At 37.2% G+C, this 25418-nt stretch overlaps 1 long non-coding RNA gene across 1 annotated transcript; it reads right to left on the bottom strand.

Moving 5' to 3' along the window:
- Positions 1 to 1816: 1816 nt before the first annotated feature.
- LOC116788376 lies at positions 1817 to 25344 on the bottom strand. Its single transcript, XR_004357618.1, has 3 exons — positions 25273 to 25344; positions 17431 to 17530; positions 1817 to 1995 (listed from the first exon to the last, which is right to left on the bottom strand). It is a non-coding gene; the product is annotated as an uncharacterized LOC116788376 (long non-coding RNA).
- Between the last annotated feature and the right edge of the window lie 74 nt (positions 25345 to 25418).

Below are 25418 nucleotides of genomic sequence, written 5' to 3' on the forward strand. Positions count from 1 at the left end.
AACGAACCACAGAAGCAGATTGTTTAAACCTTTGCCACAAATCAATGGCTCAAAAATATTTTTTAATTAAGCCCCATTTTAAAATAGGAATGGCTGCAGTAATAACATCATTAAAGTATTTTGTTTTCAACATTTTACTACTCTGACTGTAAGGGTAAGAAAAGATTAGAAGTAGAGGGAATTATTTTATAAAGGACATTTTCAGTGACAACTGTCAACATTGCACATTTCAGTCCTTCTTAAAAACTTATAGTAGAAAATGCCACTAGCAGTTAGTTTTTGGTGGAATATTGGTGGGCTTTCTATATGTATTTCTAAGAACATTTTCTGCTTGTACATTTTTTCTGCACAATGATAAATAATCATTCTTAACTTACATATTCTGATTAGGTGGTAACATTAGAAAAATATCAGCCTGCAAAACAGTTTGTAGTTTCTAAGAAAAATTTGCTGTACAAATACAGTACAATACCAGGAAATATTTCAGATAACATTATCTAACAGAAGAGCAAAGGATAAAAAAATGATAATTGAAGTTTACCTGTGTACTATAGAATACCAGCAAAACATTATTTTGCTTAATTAAGCATGAAAATCAATGTTTCAGCAGCACATCCAAGAGCTGGACTACATGATTTTGCAAGTTCTGATAAAGTTTTGTATCTGAACTTCACAGGTATTGCATTGCCTTCTGCTACCTGGGGCCAGAAATGGAAGCATCTTAAGTTTATCCTGAATTGCTGGCTTGATTCCAACAGAAAATACATAAAATCCCAGAAATCATAAAAGTGCTGGTTTCATGAGTTTTCCATCCAAAAGCATTTTAGGTGGATTCAAAGAAGCTTTCAGGCAGCCCTGTGCTGACTGAACTGAACTTCTGAGGGTCCTATGTTCATCTTTAGCTTCTGATTACATGCTTTGTATATGGGTTGCTTTTCATAACTCAATAAATAAATGTTTTTGTGCAAAAAAGATTAATGAGGTGAACCTCATTAAGATGCAAAGGGAGACCTGTGTGTCTTGAAATAACAGGGAGAAAAAAAAGCCTTTAAACACAAATATTAGCATTTTGATTACAAAAAGACCATTGATCCTTGCTCAAATATGATATGGATAACATAGCTGGAGAAGGAATTGAGGCATTATGCTGTTTATCATGTGTCTTGAAACTATAACAAGACCTGTATCAAACTGATGAATTTATGATGAGGTAAATGGTCTATTAAAATGTGTTTAAGTCATTTTGCCAGTAGAACTAGACAGTTCAGTAAATGCTTTAAGAAAAAAACCCTAAATAAACAGCATCTAAAAACAATTAAAAAAAAAAAGTGGGAAAAAAGTTTGTGCTTATGTAATTTGAAAAATCTATCAACATCCAGATTTGACAGAATTATTAAAAACTAATCCAGTTTGGTGTTACATATTTTGAGAGTAATGTGAATCTTCCTGTTAAGCTTCAGGAAAAATTTTAATTGAAAATAATAGATTTAGAAAGCACATACACTGAGATTTCAGGAATGGACTTTGGGTGGCCGGTTATGCAAGGTGAACAAGGAGAATGTTCCCTTTTAGGTGTATCAATAAAAAAAGATCAATTAATACCAGAAATAAACAAATTGGAGTTTAGCTGAATTCTGTAAATCACGTAGACACATGACTTAATGTGTACACACACACAGAGTAAGTTATCTGTCCTGGAATTCTTGACAGATATCAAAACTCTAAATAATAGCAAGTGTAACACTATCCCAGGCTAAACCAGCTAATTGGGTAAATACTCCTTGTGCTGTCTGAATGATGAGCTACTTACAGTATCACCACCTCCCTCCAGATAAATCCAGGCAGTACAAGGAGTTCACATTCAGCAGGAAAGTTGGCAATATGATAATGCATCTGATGAGTGTGGAAAGGTTCTGTTGTTGCCAGACCTTTGACTTGAACTTGATGGGGCTGATTTGGCATTCAGAGGCTGGTTACATTCATCAAGAGGTGAAGCTTCACAACAAAGATAATGTGGTGGAAGCAATTAGCATTCAGAACATCAATAATAGGTCTTCAGCATTTGACTGTGGGCTAAGCAAGGCTTTCATAATATCCGGCATGTAACACACTTCTAAAAAAGTAAATCACAAAACTATCCTGCCTTTTTTTCTGCAATATCACCTTTTTTTTTTATCATGTAGAAATATTTTTAAACGTAGTTTAGTTTTTTGTTTAAGCCGAGTTGTACTAATATTCATAAATACATATTCCAAGACTTCTACAAGCTTTCTAAAAGGTTAAATATATTTGTTTTCATTAGAGTGTATGATAAAGTGGCGTAAGTCAGGTTTCTCCTTTTCTTCAGGAATTCATTTGGAGCTCTTTGCACTTGCAGTTTCTGGCATCAGATTATGCTATATTGTTCAGAGAGGGGAATTCAAGAGAAGGACAGCAGTAGCAGCTTCTCCCCCATTTTCTATCATCTCCAGCAGGGTCTCTGCCACGAAATAAAATTATTACTCCATGTTAGCCAATAACTTGGTATCAAAGACCCTGCCTCGACCCTTCTCCCTAGAATTTGAATAAGAACTCTCATTGGAATTCGCTCCCTCTGCTGTCAGTTGAGAGAACAGCCAACAATTACCCCCGTTTTTAACAGGCAGGCAGCTCAGTTCAAGGTATGCCACAAGGACCTGTTTTACTCCATTTCCATTCCAGCAGAGTAGAAAACCCACACTGAAATCCAGGGTCACATCAGCTCCGTTGCTTCTAGGAAAATGTTTCATCAAGAAAATGTTTTGGTAAGGCTCTGGTGAAAAAACAAACAAACAAAAAGATTAAGTCACAGAATGTTGCAAGAAACTTAGGAGTTTATCTATCCCAAAATCCTGTTCAGAGCTGGGACAGCCCTGAATTTGAGCCTAGTTGTTCATTGGTTAGTATTTTCAGGTCTTCAGAACCTCCAAAGAGGTTTTCTAAAACTTTTATGACCTTCATAGAAGTTCAGGAAATTTGTAGTAAAAAGCTTCTGATCTTCATACTATAAAAAATAGAAATTATTAAAACTATACAGATAAAAATAATTTGTTCTCAGCGGGGAAACAAGTTATTGCTGTTTCAAATTATCACTTTGCTTGTTAGGAAAATTCCAGAGTGTAAATAAGAGAAACTAAATTATGTGATTTTTTTTTTTCAGTGAAATATGAGAGGAACATTGGGCTGAATTACAGAAGGAAAAAAAAAAAAAGCCTTAGAAATTAAATCTAACATTCAAATCCTGATTTTGAACAAAAAGATATTTGGAATAGAACCCTAGAATCAAGTGAACTCTGTGCTAACTTTAGCCCTCTCTAGGAAGACTTACTGACCTAGATAATTTGCCAGAACATATGAATAGTTGTAAAGATCCATTTTACTTGAATAAAGTTTAAAATAAAATAGGAGTCGTAGCAATTTCAAACAAGTTTCTTACTTTTGTTGTTTAGGAATTATCTGATATTCAGTTATTTTTCTGTTCCTTATGGAATTATGAGGACGTTACATAAGAATTTCATTAAATTCTAGTGTTATTTTCAACCATGTCTTTTTCAAGGAAAGATTAGTTAGAAGTTTTCAATGCAATCTTTATTTTTCTTATGACTCTTTCTGTCACTGACTTGTGCTTTTGTGACTACAAGGCTTAGACACTGTAATTTGGGAAAAAACCCAAAACCCAACACAAAAGCCAACTTCCCCTGTCCCCTTCCATGTGAATACTGGCTCAGATTTCTCAGTAATATTTTACCAAAAAAAAAAAAAAAAGAGAGAGAGAGGGGCTTATTTCTACTAGAAGCATTTTAAGATTCTGTTTTCCTCATGGTAACTTTTACAATCGTGGCACTGGTAAAATTAGAGAAACTAGAGTTTATCTCACAGCAATTAAACTAAGGGGTATCACTTTAGATTATATTGTTTCTGGTTTAGCCCGAGAAATTATTGTTCCTGTACGGTACGAATTCCCAAATTTAAAGTTCAATTCTCTTTGAAACTCAAATCAATCCAGCCTTTTCAACTTTGAAGAAGGACAAAAATCCACAGTTTTTGTCATGAGAGAAATATTCAAAATGCAGTGAGAATGCAAACACAGGGAAAGTAGAGTCAGCTCTCCAGGTTGCCCTTCCATGGGCATTTCAAGCCTTCTACAGCCCACACCTGACAGAAACATCAGAAGGACTTCCCTTCCTTGCATTCCAGTTCCAGCAACCAAGAATTTATCCAAAACTCCTCCACCCTTGCTGGGAGCAGAGCTGGTAGAGCTCCCGTGGTTTTACGGTGAAGATCAGACTCCTTTTCATAAATAAAAACCCTTTGTAAGAAGTAACACCCACAGAAAGAGGCAATTGCCACACAACGTTTACAGTGACATTAATTAATTTGAGGTTAAAAATGTTAACCTTTTAATATTTCTTTTAGTGGTTGGTCACAAGAATAGAACTCCCAGCAGTAAAAATAAGCATCATGGTTTTCACAGTACAGAAAGAGCCAACATCACGCTACTCTTGCCCCATAAGTGTTTTAAAACATAGAATCAGATGAAATAGGATCTACAGAAATGACTGGCTGTTGACCTTCTTTTTGGGGACTTAAACTTTTTCAATTAATTTTACAGCTTGTTCAAGCCTAGCATCCCACGAGAGAGTTACAGAGGAGCTTAGCTGAGGTAGAGCAGTCAAAGTTGCAAACAAAGCTGGAAAAGTTTGTGAAGTTTGCAAACAGCAGGAAAGATTATACAGATTATTTTATTGTGCCATGCAAAAGTGTTGTATCCCAAATTACAGACATGGTGCCTTTATGGTACTTTGGAGTTCTCTTAAGCATAAGATAAACACGAAATTCTCTTAAATTAGTTTGTAAAACTTGGAAAAGAATATAATGCATCTAATAAAAGCCTACCCAAAAAAAAAAAAAAAAAAGTAAAATCGACAATAAAAAGAGTTTGTTCACTGATTACCTAAGTGAAACCCTGTATTATTAAAAACATTCAGAGGGAAAGACTTCAAAAAGAATGCCAGTGCAGTCAAATCAGAACTGTAGGCAATCTAAGTTTTTTTCATATTAACAAAAATTCATTCTAATAACAACAGTTCGACAAAGTATTCACAGTAAAGGGCTAAACTCTACTTAATGTGTTTAACTCATAGATGGGTCTCAATTATTTTTATCTATTATGTTTTCTTGTATTCAAGGTACCTTGACTATTGAATGGTTATACATAAAATGCAACAGCATGGTGGAAAATCAGACTTGAATTATCCAAAACACTGAAAATTTCCCATCTATGAATGAAAGAAATTAGTGATCTTTACAGGGACACTCAAATCATTTCACATTCTGCCAAAAGAGGAAGAACACAGAAAGGTACACAATAATGCCTCTAAAATCCCAGCAGAAACAGCCTGCTGAACTATGGCAAGGGCAATACTTGTCAAAACAAAACCCCAAACTCAACAACAGTGACTCTCCCCACAAGCCCTCTGACAAAAACCCAGAACAGCTGACAAAATTCTGAGAGATTATATCAGTTGATGACTGTCTATCCCAACTGGCTGCCTTATAGATGATCTTTCTCAGTGATAAAAGAACAACAGGCTCTAATTGGCAAGGTTAGCTACAATCCCAGGCTTATGCACGAGGATTATACATCCTGAAGTCTCCTCTGCTGGAAAGGTTTTATTTGGCAATAAAAGATTAAAAGTAACAGCCAGGGGCTCAGCTCTAATACCTAAATCTGAAGACCTTTTTAAAGTATATACATCCAGAACGTGCATCTGAGCCTTTTCCCCTCTTAGTGTAATCCTCTTAGAATTTTCTGTACCTCACTGAACTTTAAGCCTCTGAGAATAAAATTATACTGTATCTAGCACCTTTATCCTAAATTCAGCTTTAAAGAGTCCCTCTTGAAGATACCACATTACAATTTACAGTATAGTGTGCATTCCAGATGCATAACTCTTGGATTCTTTCATCCTGTTTTCTAATAACAAAGCCAGAACATATAAGCACAGTTACTGGGTTTACATCTGTATTATCTGTTCCTTTCATTTTATAATGTATTTACACTAGGAATATTCAAATGTTCTAGATTGTAAAACGATCTCTCTCAGAGACAGTACATCACTGTGAGCTGACAAAATATAAAACCACTGCACAGCAAATAAACAATGTTGAAGTTGACTATTTTGTAAAAAAAAAAAATTGTTGAGCAAATTACTATTCTGTTGCCAGAAAGAAGCTGGGTAACACTTAAGTCTTCAAGTCAGAGAAATTCAAATCACTTCCAGCATCTTCTGCATGCACCCTCCTTGCATCCCACCAAGAAAGGGAACCAGCAGTTCCAGTGACCAGGAATTTATCCAAAACTGACTGTGTTGCAGGGATCAATACTGGCAAAGTGCTGTGTATAGACCCTCTAACCGAAATTATGTACATTCTTCTAAGACAACTCAGCTGGTTTCTCCACTGTTGCCAGGAACAGCCCCAGAGGTGAGGGTCATCTGTGTTAATCTCAGCTATCCACACTGAGCCAGCCCAGCTCTCAAGCCAGTGATGAGAAATAAGTATCAGTGGAGAGCAATGCAGGAAACCTCTCTAGGAATTTACTTTAGGATAAAATTGATAGCTCTTTACAGATGTGTACTCCCCTCAGTTAAAGATAGAGGTAGTCTAGATAACTCACAATAAATATCCCATTATGGTTATCAGTTCTAGTTCAGTACCTGCCTCCTACAGATAAGTTGCCTCTTTATTTGACAAAAGCAAAAAGTTTAATTGGTACCTAAGCAAACATTGTGACTACTTGTTACAGATGCACACAAGTATGAGGTTAAACTATTGTCTAAAAACAGAGTTTACTTATGGAAACCTCAACTGCCTTTCAAAAAGCCAGCCAGTGAGCAATAGCAATGAAAGACCTGAGAAAGATAAATTTAGGTTATTATTGTTGTACATAATTGTTTTTCTTGGCTAGTACTTAAGAATCAATATGTACATTTAATAATATTTAATATAGATCCTAATGCTGCAAACACACATAGATTTCTGGCTGCTTGTTCTGACCACACAAGCATTCTCCTGACAGTGAATGAAGCTGATCAGACCCTGAATGTTGACTACTCAGAACTTGGATGTGCAGGCACTTACAGGATCAAGATAATCCCAGGAACAAAATTGCACATAAGACATGACAAGGCATTAAGAAACCCAGGTAGATTCTGGTTTAGCCCATTGGAAATTTTTACTTAAGATACATTTTAGCAAATGTCAAAACAAGAATGATTTTTTTTTCCTCTCAATTAGCACAGTTGAAATAACCTTTAAAGTTCTGCAAACAGGAATGGAGATGTTATTCCTGTTTATTGAAGGACACATCCTGTTATAAGAAGGCTGTAACAAGTTTACTTCATCACCAGTTTTTCATTGTTTCAGCAGGTATAAAAATTAGTTATGTTGTGCTAGTTACCAATCAGCAATTAGCTTCAATAGAGAAATGTTTTGATTTTTTTTAAAAAGTCTCTTTTCCCCCCTCTCTCTCTAAGCCCAATTATTCTATTATACCAGAGAACTTTGACAGAGTGGCAATTAATGCACTTGTCACATCCAATCAGTGAATAAATATTAGGATTCAGAAAAGTTATAAAAATAAACTGTAACATCAGTGTTCCCAGCTGCAGTTGCTCTGTCAAAGGTCAACCTCAGAACATAATTTAAGGGAGACCTGGATATAGAAATAACATCAAAGCTGACCTTTGAGTAAAATCCAACAGCTGCAAAGCCAGTAATGAGATTATATACACAGAGCCAGTGCACATGGCACTGAGTGCTCTGCAGAGTGAATCAAGGAAGGAAATACAAACACCTGTATTGCATTTTTACATGCTGGATACAAAAATAACAACCCAACAGCCCCCTGGCTGGTGTAGCTTCAGGTACTTCCAACTCAGACACCCTCCCAGCAGCCAGCTTTTTGCCTTTTTTAACCTAGAGGTTACAGGTTATTCAATGTGATTGATACTGGTGAAAATAAGAACTGTTTCAAAAGGGAGATATTTGAGCTGTATGATGTCTTTCCACAGATGATAAAGGTGATGGTTAGTGACTATTCATGATTTAGAAGCACTACAAATGTCTTTGGATAAAACATTAGGAAATTATGCATATTTTAAGATTATTTACCTGAGTACAATTAGGAAATATCCATTGACGACTGTTACTGATCAGTGACCTAAAATAGTTACATATCTGAAAATATTTAATCTGTTAGAAAAGAGAAGTAGGAACAATTTATTAAAGGATATTGTAAGACACTTGCCTTAAAGATTCACTGATTATTTTCAGATACAAGTCATAGCTAGGATAAGTATTATTCAGACAAATTTGAAAAAATGATTTTGTATGTCTTTCCCTTCAATATTTTCCACTGTGTACATCTCATAGTGTTTTGTGCTTAAATAATTTCCACCTCACTGGCATTTATTTTCCTGTTGTGGATTTGGGTATTTCAGGCAGATAATCAGAAAGTAAATGTTTTGGGAGCTTCTTGGGGTTTTTTGGGGGAGGAGGGGTTTTGTTTGTTTTTAAATCCTCTTTTTTTTCTCCCTATGATTATTTGGTATGCTTGATTTTTACTGCAGGGATATTGAGAAAGCAGCCTAACTTAAAAACCAAACAAAACCACTTTTAATTAACTGTGGTGAAACAAGCCAGTATTAGTTGTCAGTTTGATTTTACAGTAAGATTTAATGGGCTGAAATATAATTTCATAACACAGCAAAAGGAACACAGCAAAACACGTAAAATGTAAATTTATAAGTTGTATAAAATAAAACATGTTATTTGCTCAATACATTACTTTCCTTCTAAGTAAATCCATCACAGATTGATGGGGGGAGAGGGAGGAGAGGAAGAGTAAAACTGCTTTTGAAATCAGAGTACTATAACTACTCATTATTAATCATGTAATAGTCCACTTTGTTTTCCACTGAATTGTGAACTGATATAATTTATTGGTTTAAAGTTGGTCATTTGAATATGGATATAAGAATAGCCAAAGCAATCTCTTCCTGATAGATTAAATAGTCAAATTGGCTTATATAAAGTAAGAAAGTAAAATAAAAGGTATAATATGTTTCAGTTAGAATCTTTTCTGTACAACGACTGGAAGATTTGCCACTGAGTAATTTTTAGCTTGCTTTCCAATTCTAATTGATTCTGAATTTACCTAGAGTATTACTGAATCTAGATTTAGTACAGGCATTAAAAAAAAACCAAACCAATAAATCAATTAACTTGATCACTGGTGCAGTCAAATATCCAGATCACAACCAGGCTTTGAAAGGTAACCCATTGCCTAAGGATTTAGTCAGGTATCCCACAGTTTTTTTCAAAAGTGCATCATCACTTAACACATTTAATTTCATCAGATGTAAGCATTCTAAAAATAAAGTACGAAAAAAAAACCAACATAAAAAAAAAAGAAACCAGCAAGTGCCTCTCATAGTGTGCCATTTTCATTTAAATGGAATTCCCTACAAAATCATTTCATTTACTTTGTTGTTTCTCCTGCATCCTGAACTTGATTTCATCCAAGATTTTAAGGAATTAATTGAGCTTTGGTGCTAGTCTTCATTTTTATTTGGCTTCTGAGTAACAATGAAGATAATCGGCACACGATTCCATTTCAACTTAAGAAAGCACTTTATATGTTTCAGCCAGAATGTGATCAAATAGTTTTGAGGCAGATAAAGCACACATTTAAGAAACTAGAATAGTGAAAGGTATTTGGGCTGAAAAAAAAAAAAAAGCTTAAACCTATTCTAACGTTTAAAATTGAAAAAAGAATTGTTTTTCTGTGTGGCAGAAGTGACATTCAAATCCATGCACAAAGCTTTCCTTACACCTCAGAACTCATACCTTCACTGCAAAACATCACAGTCCCAGCTTTCTGAAGTTCACTTGTGATCCAGTAAAACTGATAGCTTTTGATTTTTCTCTAGGGATATGAAAGATATTTTACTATTATGGGATATTAAAGAGAAGTCCATATATAACTAAAATTTCCTTTCATTATTCCATTGACATATTATTTTCTTAAAATTCTACTGATTTTAAGGTTTTTGTAGAAATATATTATTACTAAACCAAAGCCAAATTTCTAACTGATTGTAAGTTAACACAGTTTTTGCAAATCAGACTAGAGAAACCTAATAAAAATAATCCTAAAATGCTGCAGCAAACAACAGTGAATCTTTGAGTCTTCCCAACTAGTTTTAGACACGAGTTTAGAAGTTTCCTGTCAATATGCATAACTTCATGTGTGATCAAGACACATAGCACAGCAATGAATTGTTAGTCCACATACATTTTTTCCTTAGGAAATTGATAATTCTATGCAAATAAAGGATATACTGAAGGAAATAATCACATGCCAGCCACAATGAGGACGTAGCACTGCTTGGATGTATCCCGAGGAGGCGAAAGAAAAAGCTTTGGTAGGCCAATCTTTATAAAGCTTTACCAATTTAGCTTGCTTTCTACTCTTATTGATGCTTAAGAGGTTAAGACTTTATTTGTGAAAACAGAGGGAGATAGTGGGGAATCGTGTTGTCTGCAGCTTCCTAAGTCTTGCTTAAGATCCTTTTCAATTACCATCCATTTCTCCTTTAAAAAGGGACAAAAAAATAGAGGAGTGGAAGCAGGTCAGGGCAGCCTGTGACAATGACAGTGTGATGGGCTCGGGCCCCCCGTGGCGTTTCCATCTGCTATCATTAAGGTGACTATTCAGACATGAAAAAATCCCTCTCGCTGTGCTGACAGGCAGACATCAAGAACTATGACAAGGCATTAAGACAGAAAGTAGAGACAGAGATGTCACATCCCGCAAACAAATCCTGCCTCAAACAAGACCTCGAAAATTTTATTGGAATTTAAAATCAAAATCAAAGGGCTTTTACCTGGGGGTTATCAAACTTCCCCTCGCATTAGTTTGACAACGAGGATGCTGCTGACAGCCGCAGACACACTTAGCTCCTACCTGTAGTCTCTACCATAAGAAACCCAATTTTCAAACGTGGGGGTTTTTTTTTCCCCTCACAGCTCAATGAAAGTGGAGTTTTAATTTCCTGCCCTTTTCTCCCCAGGAAGCCGAGCGGGAAGGGCGAGGCCTGGCGGTTTGAAGCTCGTTAAGCACTGAAAGCAACAACAATAATAATAATAATAATAATGATAATAATAATAATAATAAATAAACTAACAAGGAAAACGCCCGGGATAAACCGGTGCTGCTCCGCGGTAAGCGCAGCCGGGACAAACGATCCTCCAAATTCCCGGGAATGCTGCGGGCAGGGAGCGGGACGGGAGAGCTGCCGGGCGGCACCGGCAGGGGGCGCGGCAGGACCGCCGGGATCCCACAGGATCATCCCACGGGATCATCCCATGGGAACGCCGCCGAGCATCATTTAACCAGCCCCGACTGCGCCCCTGAACGCGCCCTGCCCGCGGCATCCCCGGGGAAGGGCCCGCGGGGTTCGTTCCGCAGGACCCGGCTGGTAACGCCGTGACAAACAGTGTTCCAGCTGCGGATTTCGCCCTTCAGCAGCGGCGCCTCCCTCGCTCTCCGGCACCAGCACCGACCCCCCATGTGCCATCGCAGCGCGCTCCAATGAAGGTCCTAAGGCAGCGCGGCCAGCAGGGTGAGGGAGGGGGTTCTGTCCCTCTGCCCTGCCCGTGTGAGATCCCACCCGGAGCGCTGCGTCCAGCTCTGGGACCCCCCAAAGGAAGGACACGGACCTGTTGGAGCGAGCCCAGAAAAGGGCCATGAAGATACTGCGAGGGCTGGAGCACCTCTGCTGTGGGAACAGGCTGGGAGTGCTGGGCTTGTTCAGCCTGGAGAAGAGAAGGCTCCAGGGAGACATTATAGCTCCTTCCTGTTCTTAGAGGGGCTACAAAAGAGCTGGGGAGGGGCTTTACAGGGGGTAATGGCTTTAAACTGGAAGAGAGTAGGTTTAGGTCAGATATTGGGAAGAAATTCTTTGCTGTGAGGGTGGTGAGGCACAGGCATGAGTTGCCCAGAGAAGCTGTGTGTGCCCCATCCCTGGAAGTGTTCAAGGCCAGGTTGGATGGAGCTCTGAGCAACCTGGTCTGGTGGAAGGTGTCCCTGACCCTGGCAGGGGGTTGGAACAGGACGATCTTTAAAGGTCCCTTCTAACTGAAAACATTTTATGATTCTATTATGATCCTATGGATCTTAAAACCTTTTCCCACCCTCTTCTGACTAAAAAGCAGTTCCTCTGCAAATACTACTAACTTGAAGCACGGCTACTTATATACTGTGTTTCTTTGGTCACAGCTCTGGTGCAAGGTCTCATCTCCCCTTCTGCTCCATGTACCCACATAGTTGTTCTAAAACGTTCTTCACACCTTCACCTTCATAACTCTTAGATGTGTGATTAATCAGGCCAGAAAACTGATCCTCTGGGGTTTATTTCTTAAAATAACAGAGAATGGGGCAATAGCATAGGAATGAGGTGACAAGAACAGGGACTACTTAAACATATTTGTCACTGAAAAAAATACATGTATATAGCAGATTATATATATGTAATATATAATATATGTATAATATATACTTACACCCCATCTTACCACCTCATTAAATTGCTTCCCAACCACACCCAGTAGAGTCACATTGGGAACAAATACTAAGGAAGGGGAAGGACTGTGAGGTAGAACAACAGATAAAAATCAACATATTACTTACATAAGAGTTCTCATTTGAGCTCAAGAATGGTGGGTATATTTTCACACACATACATAATCTTCTGTATTTTTAAATAACGTGATGATGCAAAACTAAATATTGGAGATTAGCTAGACACCAAGCAATGTTTTCCATATTGTTATGCTCATTGCCTTGGTATTCCAATACCTATGAATTCGTCAATATTAATCAGTTCAAATCAATGTTTGAAGTATCTAATGATTACTCATGGAAAGAAAAAGACAGTACCCTACCAGCTGAAGTTCCATTTATTGATCACTTAATTTTACATGCTTTTTCAGCCTGTAGCAATATGAAAAAAAATAGATTTTTTTTTTTAAATTTGAAATCTGAGGTTTTCTATAAACATGTTTCTAAGTTTAGCTGAGTCACTAATTTACGTATCAGAGATATATACAGGAGAAGATAAAGAAAAAACGTATAGATAGTGCATTTTCCTCCACCCAGTTACAGAATGGAGGCATGACAATTTACATTTCAGTAACCACAACAGCTACTTCAGCCACTAATTTAAGATGAATTCTTGCTTCGTACAGAAGAAATGAGATTTTAAAAGTTAAGTCATCTAGTCCAAGGTAGTTGTTTAGGATATTTCTGTAATTTGTAGGTTGAGATAGACACCTACCTGAGGCAATTCACACTGTTTTTAGGATAAACAAGGCATTTGAGTCATTGTCTCTCTCTATTGAGAATAAACAGATTAGACAGCTAGTTTATATGAGGAACTTAATTGCTGTTAACAGAGACTAAAACCCAACCAGCCTCTTAAACAAGTAGCACAAAATTCAATGCAAAAGTAATTTACATGCAAAAATACTTATTATGTTCTTATTATAATGAAACCATTGGAATAATGAGATATAAGACACATTAAAAAAAGACACAATTATCACTGCCAATACAACTCACTATCAAAGATTAAGTGGCTTTTTCCTTCAAGGCACATCTATGCCTCATCCTTCCTCATCTCTCCATCAACTGAGCTTATCAGACACCCTTTATGTCCCCTCCTCAGGAATCTCATAACAGGCTCCAGTGCACCCTGACATGGAGATAGTCATGTCTACAGAGGTCTCAGCAACAAACTATTTAAGAGACAACAGCAAAAGCATTAAAATATCCCTTTCCTGTCCAGATTGACAGATTAATCCTTAGAGGTGCAAGTCTTAGGTGAAAAAGAAGTAGTTTCATTTGTGCTAAAATAAAGTCAGGAAAAAAACAAGAGAGGTATCTAGACCTAGCACAGGAAATCCCTGTAATAAATAGCAAAACAATCCACATGTAGAAGAAAGACCTACCATCCTAATTGACAGGACTTTAATTAGAAATTCTCTCACTAGCATTTGGAATGGCAATCACATCTTCAATAGTGGCCCAAAGACTGGGACCGTAGAAATCCTGAACATTGCAATTCAGCAGTAACAGAGACAGAACTCTCAACAAACCTCTCTGGAATTTTGGAACCACTGAGGAGGACACTGAAGATGTATCAGGCAGCATTTATGGGCAGAGGGTTGCAACCCTCACACACCTTGAACTGGGAACAAAAACCTGTTCTCTGAACTCCAGCAAGTAGCTTACCAAGATAGGCACTGAGACCTGAGCTGAAGAGGACCAGAATGCAGAGCAGGCAACTTAAACCTCCACAGGCAGATCCACCCCATTAGTTTATTGTGAACAAGATGATGGAAAACAGGTGAAGAGAAGGGAGAATAAAAGGGGAGGAGAAAACTCCCCAGTGGCAGGAGGTATGGGATTGCCAAATGCCTCCTTGTCTCCCTGCTAGACAAAACTTACTTTTTTACCACTCTGAATGCAGAATTGAAAATGCTAAGTGTTAAAATGTTAACAAAAAGAAGAAGAGTTTGAGCAAACCATGAGGGGAAATCAAGGGTGTGTTGATAAAAGCAAATATACCAGCAAGGAAACATACAGGGAAAGACAGTGGATACTACATAGGGAATAGTAAAGAAGCTGACATGAACTTCAAGAAACCATCAAGAAAAGATCAAAGTGTAAATAAGATCATAGGGGTCTTTGTTTATTTTTACAACTTGTTTTATGTGGCTTTTATCTGTGTGGAGAAAATAAATAAATAATCTTTCTTTTGAACTTTAATAAACTCACAGATTCCAGGAACAAAAGGGCTCATAGGTAGCAATCCCTGTTGTTTCCACAAGAGAAACAAGGGGTCTGCCCCCAGAGACTCCTCCAGTAAAATGTGGGATCATTCATCTACAATAACATGGGCTTTCGTAGACACTGAGTGGAGCATTGACTCCCTATATAAAGAAATGTTTAATCTAGCAGACAGAAGTGGAACAAATCAGGCATAATTTGAAAAGCAAAACAGCAAGTTTGTTTTTTCTTAAGTGGGTAGGTACAAATATAATGGATTCTTTAATACACAAAAGCTGCAGAGTGACTGGTAGCTTTCCTAGGGAAGGCTTGTGTGTCAAGTAGACATTGGGGTTTATATAGGGACCAGTGGGCAAAATTCTGAGCACAGTCACCATTCTTGGTTTTCTGGTCCCTGCATTGAGCATCTCAGAGTGATGAATAGTACCTTAAAGCATCTAAATGTGTTTATATGAAAGGTGTCTTTACTCATAAACATACCTTAACAATTTCCCATCACGGGCATGCTATGTAGTTGTCCTGTTCTCTATCCAAAAATATAGAGCAATTTAAGATTTAATAGTCTCCAAGACAGTGACTCGACTGTCTCCAAGTCACTGCTCTGTAACTGAGGTGTGAGAAGCATTTGAGAACTCTAGGTAGATTTATGTTCAGTGTGAAACAGGTTTGTCTAAGTGTGCAAATTCATCATCCCCAGCCCCAGAAGACCCACATGCTGTTGGCAATCAATAGAGGTAACAATTCAGCACGTGTGTCATGCAACATGATTTTGAGCAGATCTATTTAAAACAAGCCTGACATTAATGGTTTGCAAAAATAGACTTCCACTGTTCCTAATATTGATAGGGCAGAATTGATATAACAGTGGCAAGGCTTAAAAGTTTCTCTAGTGAAATTCATAGTAAAGCACCATAGGGGAAACTGAGCTGCAAAAATGGAGAACAGTGACAGAAACCAAACAGTGGTGAAACATTGACAAAAAGGAACAATTTGGGACTAAACTAATTGAATCTGACAGATATGCATTTTCACAGAATAATCCCTGGAAAGCAGGTAAAAAGTCATGATTTGGAAATTTAACCTCAGACAGGTGGTTCTTGTTTCACAGACTCACACAACTGCTTAGGTTGGAAGGGACCTTAAAGATAATCCAGTTCCAACCCTCCTGCCATGGGCAGGGACACTTTCACTAGACCAAGTTGCTCAAAGCCCCATCCAACCTGGCTTTGTGTCAGCTAAAGTAACAACTTAATATTTTGACCTGGATAAAAGATATATTCCTATAGATACCTGATTCTGAAGAAGCATGAAACAGAACTACTGATGAAAAAAATGACATTCATAACTAGTTTATACTGAAGCTTAGATACAGCCCTGAATGCAATTTAAAAATAAATTTTGGACAATTTTTTGCGGTTTGCCAAAAGTGATCACCACTGAAAAACAAGTTCAGAAAGAAAAGTGAAATTTGTCACCAAAGAGATTTTCAATAAAGAGCTCCAGGAATGGAGATAGTTTTTAAGATGACTTTTCAAAGCAGTTGAATTTTTAATATGTAACTAGAAATCACTAGCTGGCTTTTATGAATTAGGGTGTTTCAATGATGCCAGAGCAATTTGAAACAAATATTCATACTTTAATGGATCCATTAAATCTATTTTTTCAGTATTCATACTTGAGCATAGATTAGATTGGTAATAGGTTCTATGAGGTTTCTCTGGAGCCAGAAATGAACCCCAGATTAAGGAAAGACACCTACTTATAGGAAAATATGGAAACTTTCTGACGAACTTTGTGAATTCATTGACAATGAATCTGTAGTTCAAAGACCTCTCAGCATGAAAGGGCTACAGATTAGGAAGTGCTACCAGAATTACTATATAAAAGAAGAAAGCATTATGGTTACCACAAATGCGTAAAAGATTTGTCACTTTTGTAAAAGCAGTCAAAAGAAAACACAATCCTTTTCAAAACCAAACACATTCATCTCTGGATACAAAATTCAAATCAATTAACATGATATTATATGACCATCTAGTTAGACAAGGGATAGAATAAAGAGTTTTGTTTGTTTGTTTTTGTTTTTTACACCACAAAGTATGCTGGCTATGTGAGGAATGAGCTAAGATAAGAAGGCAGGAGATAAATCAGCTGCTCTCTCAGAGTCACAGGGATGGAAGCTCAGCCCATTATGTTCCTTAACAACCTATGGAGCAGAAATGCCAGGCTAAGCTGGTACCAGGGCTGACTTCTCTAATCACTGCTCCTCTGAGGGTTGTTCCTGCACATCAGTGTCACAACTGTACCTCAGATGCCTGAGCACATCCCTACCTGGCAAGTGTCCAACTGCACCAGGGATATCACATTGATCCCCGTGGTAATCCTGGTGGGCACCCATCAAAGCTGTAAAAGCCTGATTTTTCTGAGTGAAAAACCTAAAAATTACTTAATTCTGAACAATCTAGTACTTGAACTAAAAGTTGTAATTTACTTACTCTTTTTGTAACAGCTCTGGATTGACTCCCAGAATAATTTCCTGATTCTTTTTCACTAACAGAGAAGCACTTCCCATATGCCTTTGTCATCTCCACATACCTGAAAAAAATATATGCAAGTTAAAGATGCAAAACAAAACAATTAACTCTCAGTACTCATTTACAATGCATCTACATTAGCATTTTAATTTAGATCTAGAGGAGCCCCTTCGAGGCAGGTCTCCTACCCATCCCTACTTTCCAGGCTCCATTTCACCCACCAGTCTCAGAACTGGATTCCTTTCCCATAAAGTTGTGTGGCAGCAACACATCTGATGTTCCCCAACCACAAGTAAGACATTCAGTCTACAGATCACGCATGATCCAGCCAAACACAACCCACCAAACTGCACTGAGTGGACCATCAGCATTCACTCCTCTGCTCTCTTGAGTCTCTGTGCCAGTCTTTGCCAGACGTAGACACTGTGTGGAAAATTCCTACCATTTCACCAGTACTTTTTGGCTTGCAAGAAAGCAAGAAGGGATTTGAAAATTCCGTAAAAATTGCTATTGAAAGTAAAAGGTGACATTAAAATATTCTTAATATTTGGTTCACTTACAAAACACTACAGTACTGCATGGAAAAAATACCAAATATAAGGAGGCTTCTTGTTTATAAGATAGATATAGTCTTGAACAAAATTTTCTAAATTATCTTAGTTATATGAGCCTAACATTCCTTAAATTCATCAGATATTTTGCAAATTTTAACTTCTGTACTTCATAGTTTAGGCTCAGAGTGACTATATTTTTTTCCCATATGAGAAAAAACTTCATGATGGGGTTTTCAGCATAAGGACCAAAGCAATGAAAGGCCAATACAAAATTCAGAGTTTTCTCTGTGTGTTAGCACTGAGCTCTAAATGTCAGCCTATAAGTGCTGACATCTTTAGACGATCAACAGGTAGGGATTACCACTTGACTTTCATAACTGTGATGCTCACTCTTTGCACCCCTTTTTGTTTGATTTTCTTTTCTTTTTAGAAGGTACACAAATGGGAAATAAAACATTTCAGTTCCCTGCCCCCTGTGAGGACAAGGGTGGTTTTATTTCACATCACCTCACAAAAGACAACCATGGCTGTGTCTCAGACCAGCACATCTCAGAACTGGAAAGGGCTCTGGCTGAAAAACAACGTGTTCAGCCTTAAGACTACACTTATCCAGGATCTTCTGCAGCCAAGACCAAATGACCCAAGGGAAATCTCCAGAGGGAAGATACTATAGCTGTTAAAAACTATATGCAGAGGACTCTAGGAGTGCTTCAACCAAAGCACCTGAGTTAAATATGACTGTAATTTTTACAACAATCCACGTATCAAGAGCTCCATAACCTTTATCATTTAAGTTAATATGAGGATTCTTTTAAGAGAGGGAAAACAAACATTCACTCTCACCACTTTAACTTTTCTTTTTACATGTCTACTTTCCCTACCTATTACAGCATCCAGGTAGAAGAAAAATCAGATAAAATGAACTGCCAGACAGATCTTAAACTATTCAGAAAAGATCCAGACTGTTTTCTATATATAGTAAGGACCACATGCCACAAGAAAAATGAAAATGTCTATATTTTCAGTGTATTTTTTGATACATTCAGTGTATTTTTTGAAGAAAATTTAAATATTTCATGCAGTCTCTAAAATATCACTAATCCAGAGCATAACTGTGTGTTTAAACCCATTCTTACAAAACTAACTCATTTAAAGTAAAACTTGTTCAAGTGTCAGATGGAGACAGTTTTCTGAAAAAGGTTTGTACATTAATCACAACTAGTTCAAGATCAAAGTCTTAGCAATTGTCTTTTATGTTTGGGGCTTTTTTTAAGAAATATTAACTTCAATCAGCTCAAATTAACCAGTTCACCAAGTTGTTGCTGAACAAAATGGAACCTGCCACCCAAGGCTTCCAGTTCCCATCTTTATTCCATTCTCAGTGCTGCAAGCAGAAGTCACCTAGAACTGGTGCACCACAAATTTTTCACGTTTGATGAAAGGCACAGGTCAAAACAGATACACAGACCACACATAAAGCTTATTCTTTAGACATAACTACAGAGATAAAGTGAAAATTCAAGGCTAAAGGGCAGTTTATAATCTTTCAACTTACTTCAGAACTGGAAAAAATGAAAATGGGATGGAGACCGTCACTTGTTTGTTGCTTTAAGTAAGTGCAGATCACACATAAATCTGCACACACATTTATATGTGTGTATATATATCTCTGAACTAAAAAATAATTTAGAAAAAGTGAACTATTTTTAACTGAAAGTCTGGGTTCTTTCAGCTATATGTTCTAAATTGAACTTTTCAGTTGTAATTATTGAGGAGAATTAGGTCATTGGTGAGAAACACCAGTCAGTGCAATAATTTCATCAACTACATAATACCACTTCTTGATGAAAAAATCACAAGTAAGCAGTGGAAACCTCACTACACAAAGAACTAAAAAGCTTGGTGCTACACTCTGTGACTCCTGGGTGTTTGGAATTCACCTAAACCAGCAGATTATGCTGAAAGGTGTAATTTCTAGCATTTCTCTGGGCGTAACTATAATTACCCTTTAATGTCATACAAGACAAAATACTTTGTGCACAAATCAGAGCCAAACAACCTTACTCTGTGAACCAGGATCTCTATTCCCTGTAGACATGACCTCACATCTTGGCATTCCACAGAAGTAAGCACTGGCACTTCAGGACACCCCAACCTGCAAGTGCAGGCACAGGAGGATTAAAGTAGAGCGTGCTGCACAGCATTTATGTCAAGAATGCTTTGTGCCTCGTACTCTTCATTTATCTCAGTCTTTTTTAACCACAGAATAAGCTTCCCTACCTATGGTATGGCTTGGTCATATATGATTTAATTAAGAGTCAGTCTGCACATAGACAATGCTCGATTCAGGGACGATTCCCGATGAACAGCCAGATGTGTCTGTGCTGGGAAGTGGTTAGACAGGTATTCACTGGGCACTGGAGGGGAGGGTGGGGAGGGCACAGTGAAAGAAACTTTTTACCTTGCATCTATTTGGTAACCTACTAAGAAATGACCACGAACCAGAGAACAGCAGCATAAAAAGCAGCCATAAATCAGTGGTCAAAATTGCACCAGAACCCAATAAATAAGCATCCCACTTAGCAACTCAGCTCTGTGTGCAACCACATTTCCTCACTCTCCCCTCATTTTCTTTTTTAAATTAAAACAGTCCACCCTGTGAGGTGTTAACCACTTGAATAATCCTTATATGGGACTTGTCTGAATTTCTGTGGAGGAGGTGGAAAAATTCTCATGAGAAAAATGTTTTGAAAAAAACACATGTTGGGACTGGTTGTTGCAAAATACAAGTCTGATGGAAGATATCTTTATAACTGGAATATAATTGAAGCATAGTTGTGAAGAACATGAGCATATACAAGATATTTAAATCCTAAGTTATTCAAGCCCTATACGTCCTCATACTAAAGGTTCTATTGGAATTTCTAAATAAGTCCACAAATGTAGTGCTGATGTTTATGTAAAATATATTTTTTCAATCTGGGCTTCTTATTCACAGTGTGAAATTTTTTTTCAGCATATTGCAACATGCCCATCACAAATACCTCGAGAGACTCCAAACCTAATACAAATTAAAAAAAAAATCAGAAACGTTACTTGATGGTATGTTTTTCTTATCAATCATTTCAAGTCTTCTGAAGACTAAAATGTTCACAGAAACAAAAAAGTGGAAAATAAAAGTTTTCTGCCTGCTGGCAGGTAATCTCCTTTCGTAACTTTGAGATAAGAAGTCTTCCCCTGACAAAAAAGAAAAGCTTTTGACAAAAAGTGTTAACATTTTTAGAAGAATATTGAACTCCACACTCAGATTGGGTGTAAAAGAGTCATCCCAAATTTAAAAAATAACTGAAGGCTTCTTTTTTTTTTAAAAAAAGGGTGACTTATAAAAAGATGAAAATTATCTTTGTGATAGATTCCAACACATGCTCACAAATAAGTATTGCTCTTAATAAAAATGAAAAAAGGTTTTTTCAGTGAATTGTTGATGTAATTCAAAAAAACATTTCTGTAACTCTCAAAAGCTTATAACTTATAAGAAAAATATCTAATCAGTGCTAAAAAAGTTTTCTTTCAAATATTGAGAAACAATACCAAAGCCTGAGAAAGCCAAAAAAATAATCTGATATGCCTGCCAATTACAGAAACATACACTTAAATTATATGATTAGATGCCTGCCTAGAAGACACGTGGAATAGAGTCCCACCACACCAGAAGGTGGAGTGGGCTTACCTTCACAGCCATACTGCAGCTTACCTAAGAAATTACACTGCTTTAAGAGCAGATGAAATACTCAAAATATCTGAAGCTGGCCCAAAAGTTCCAGAATTTCCAATTAAAAAAAAGCCCCAACAAAACACAAGCTCAGACTTTTCATTCCGTTTCCAGCAGCACCTGGAGCCCCAGCTCCACAAAACATTCCCAAGTGCAGTTCCTGAGGCAGCAGGTGCCCTGGTGATGGCCTGGAGAGATCACCAGCCATCAGGAACAGCTGCAGTTTACACAGCAGGACCCTCGATGATGCAAGGTCAAAACATGTTTTCTTACTGATTAATTCAGGAAAACATAACAGTTAACAACATAAGTGTGTATTGATAGGAAAGTATTTTAGCTTCAGACAACAGTTCATTCTGAATGTCAGTTAAACTCTGATTGTGGATTGGTTTTGCTTGCAACAAATAACCAAGTACAAAAGTACAGGTCTAATTTCCAGGCTGTGTTTCTCTCTAGGTACCACGTTCAATCACTTCACAAACACATAAAGAAATAAGGCAAACTAAATAATAAGATATTTAACCTGTAACATCTGCAAGCTCTCTTCCTGAAAGCAAATTATTCCCAGGCTCATTCTGACAGGCACCATCACAGTTTCCTTTATTCTCACTGAAGAGTTTCTTAATTCCACAATATGAAAAAAACTCCCAAACTGAACAACTGTGACTGATTTTATAACGTGAGGTGTTCCTCAGGGTTATTTCACTCCCTATCACAGCTTAGACAAAGCACTGTGATCAGAAATAAGGAGGTTCTCTGCATTTTCTGAGGGTTCAATATCAAACATTCAGCTTTGTAATATCTCCCCACTCACACACAACAGAGCTGTAAGTGCTTTCCAGGGACTTCACCAGAAACAGCTGTCAAATGACACCAGCACAGTTTGACCTGCATGAAACTTCTTGTTGTCTTCTCCAGCCAAGAAATGAAAAATATGAGGGGTTTTTTTCCAAAACAAAGCCGGAAATTACCAGAGTTTGTAATACAGCAAAATGCCATAATACAAAAAGGAAACATTCTGCTTTTAGAACAAGGCTTTCCTAGAGGAGATAGATCAGATGGCAAGCTGATTTCCTGAGTGTAAAGGATTCCTGTAACAGATGTCCAGTACTCAGAGCATTAACCTGCCATTGGAAACAATTAATATCTAAAACTTGGATATTAACCCACTTTCTTTCTGTGGAAGAGTGAAGAAAGTGGAAGAAGACACAAGCTTTGCTGTTATGTACCACAGTTACAGAAACAAGATAGATAGTTTTCATTAGAGCAATGAAACCACTAAAGGCTGAGCTGAAAGCAAGTTAAGACAGCAAATTCCCAAAGTGCTTCCAAGCTGTTTGTAAAGTTGACCCAAACCCAGCAAAGTGCTTCTACTCTCTTCACTTCAGCCTGTTGGACTCCATAGCAGGAATCCAACACTGATTTAGGCAATTAAGAGCAAATCTTTTTGTGTAAAAGTCATCCTGAATTATTTTAGCTCTCACATAGGCTGTCCACCAGTCCAAGTGGATACACATACCCACAGGTAAAGTGGATATGCAACTAATCAAAGAGTTTCTTAGAATATTTGTCTGTCAAGGTAAGGTTGATTAGAGCTTAGGCAGTATTTTCCCAGATGTATTAATATCCTCTCTTATGAATACTATAAATGTTCAAGCAGTTCTTTAAATGTTCCAGCAAGGTCTTCAAGGCAGTGCTGCTTAATTTCATAGAATCTAACTTTCATAAAAGGAGTTTAACTATATATACAGTTAATTAGTGAAATTAATTGACAACGTATATTTTAACAACTTCAAGTTAAAAACTAACAGAAACCCTCCCAGATAATGAGAAACAAAGCCTAATTCTGAACAATTACACTTCAGAATTCATAAAGGTATACATGACATTACCAAACAGAAGATATTTTTAATTAAGATACCAGACCATATTAATTGAATATGAAACATACCCCAGACACAAATCCTGTAGCAGACCTGAGTTTGTAGGAAGCTCTGGTTTATATTCAGAGCTACAAAAGACCCCCCCCCAGTTCCTGCTCAGCCTGTAACAGTAGAGGAGGCAACCACATGACCTCTGCAGCTTTGGGCAGCTGCTGTATTTCATCAATCAGCTTCCTCACCTGAGCACAATTAAATTACAATGGTCACTGGGAGGAGCTAATGTTCATGTCACACCTATCAGATCCTGTCTTACACACCTGCAGAAAATATGGCAGGTTTACTGTTTCCAGTTTGGGAGGGCACATAATGTGTAACTTCCATATATCAATGAATTTCTAATACAGATGTATGGTTATGTTTTAATGCCTCTAGAGGAACAAAAAGCATAACCATAGGCAAAACCACAGTTAGGGCAAATGTAGGGAACAAACACAATTTTCCTCACCCTTTATATCACATAAATCATCAGTAATTATACACTTAAAATGATCTTTAATAACTGGGAAAAACACATTCATTATTTCCAGAATTTGCAATTTACAGTCTCTGTATCCACAGACAAATGGCATACATTAAAATAAAGGAGAAAAACATAGTTCTTTAACTCCCAACGAAGTTAAATGTATAAAGTGTGTGTTTCTTTAACTATATTTAGCACATATTCTTCCAGCTTTCATTAGTATATTTTCAATATTTTTACACATCTTTCATGCCATGTTTTCATTACAATAAGAGCCAGATACATATTCTTTATGAATTTGGGAAGAGAGAATGTCTCAAATCAAGGTAAGTATAGAAGACATCTAAACAAAGTAAAAATCACCTCTGCCACGCATTCAAATATCAACATCACCCTTACAATGAAAAAAATAAAGGTAGCCTTTCCAGTGGTCAGTGTTTATGTTTGACAGACAAAGTAACCATGTAGTTACAGTTTAGGATTTACATTCTTGGAGCTGTTAAATACAGCTGACCATGTTAACTGCATAGCCATCACTGTGACAATGTTAAATTTTGTAAATGGTTCAGAAATGCTGATGAAATCAGCCTTCAGAGAGGGCTGGCACCAGCAGCATGCTCAAAACAGGGACACTCACAAAGAGCCAGCCCAAATGCTCTCAAACTTTTGGGTTGCAGAAATTTCAGGTGTCAGAATTGCAAAGTCTTACCAGTCACACACCAGTTATATAACTCAAACATAGGAACACAATTAAGGAGTTACTTTTCAGTGTGGAAGCATCAAACTTTGTCTCTTAGTTGGAAACATAAGCTTTACACATACAAACACAAAATACACTATGTTTGAACTGATGCCTCCAGCCGTCTCCATTTCTGTTCCTAAATTCATTTTTCATAAGTAGTTGTGCATCTACCTTAAGAAAATGAGATTACATATACCATTGGTTTCCATGGCTTAGAAGAAATGACTGGGACAGATTGTGCATGGCAACTCCAGAGTTACAGCTTTGTATTGCGTGGGCAATCACATGATTTTACTGCAGGGTATTTAGGTACAAGAGAAAAACATACTCACACCATCAAGGCAGCTGTGAAGTCCTGAATTGCACAAGACTCCTCAGTTTTATTTATCCTGTCTTTTGTTTGAAGGACACTGTAACACATATTGAAGTGAAATGTTTTCCAACAGCTCGAACAGATTCTTCTTATTTGTTGCTACAT

The sequence above is a fragment of the Chiroxiphia lanceolata genome, chromosome 6 (genome assembly GCF_009829145.1).
Source record: "Chiroxiphia lanceolata isolate bChiLan1 chromosome 6, bChiLan1.pri, whole genome shotgun sequence".
Classification (NCBI taxonomy): Eukaryota; Metazoa; Chordata; class Aves; order Passeriformes; family Pipridae; genus Chiroxiphia; species Chiroxiphia lanceolata.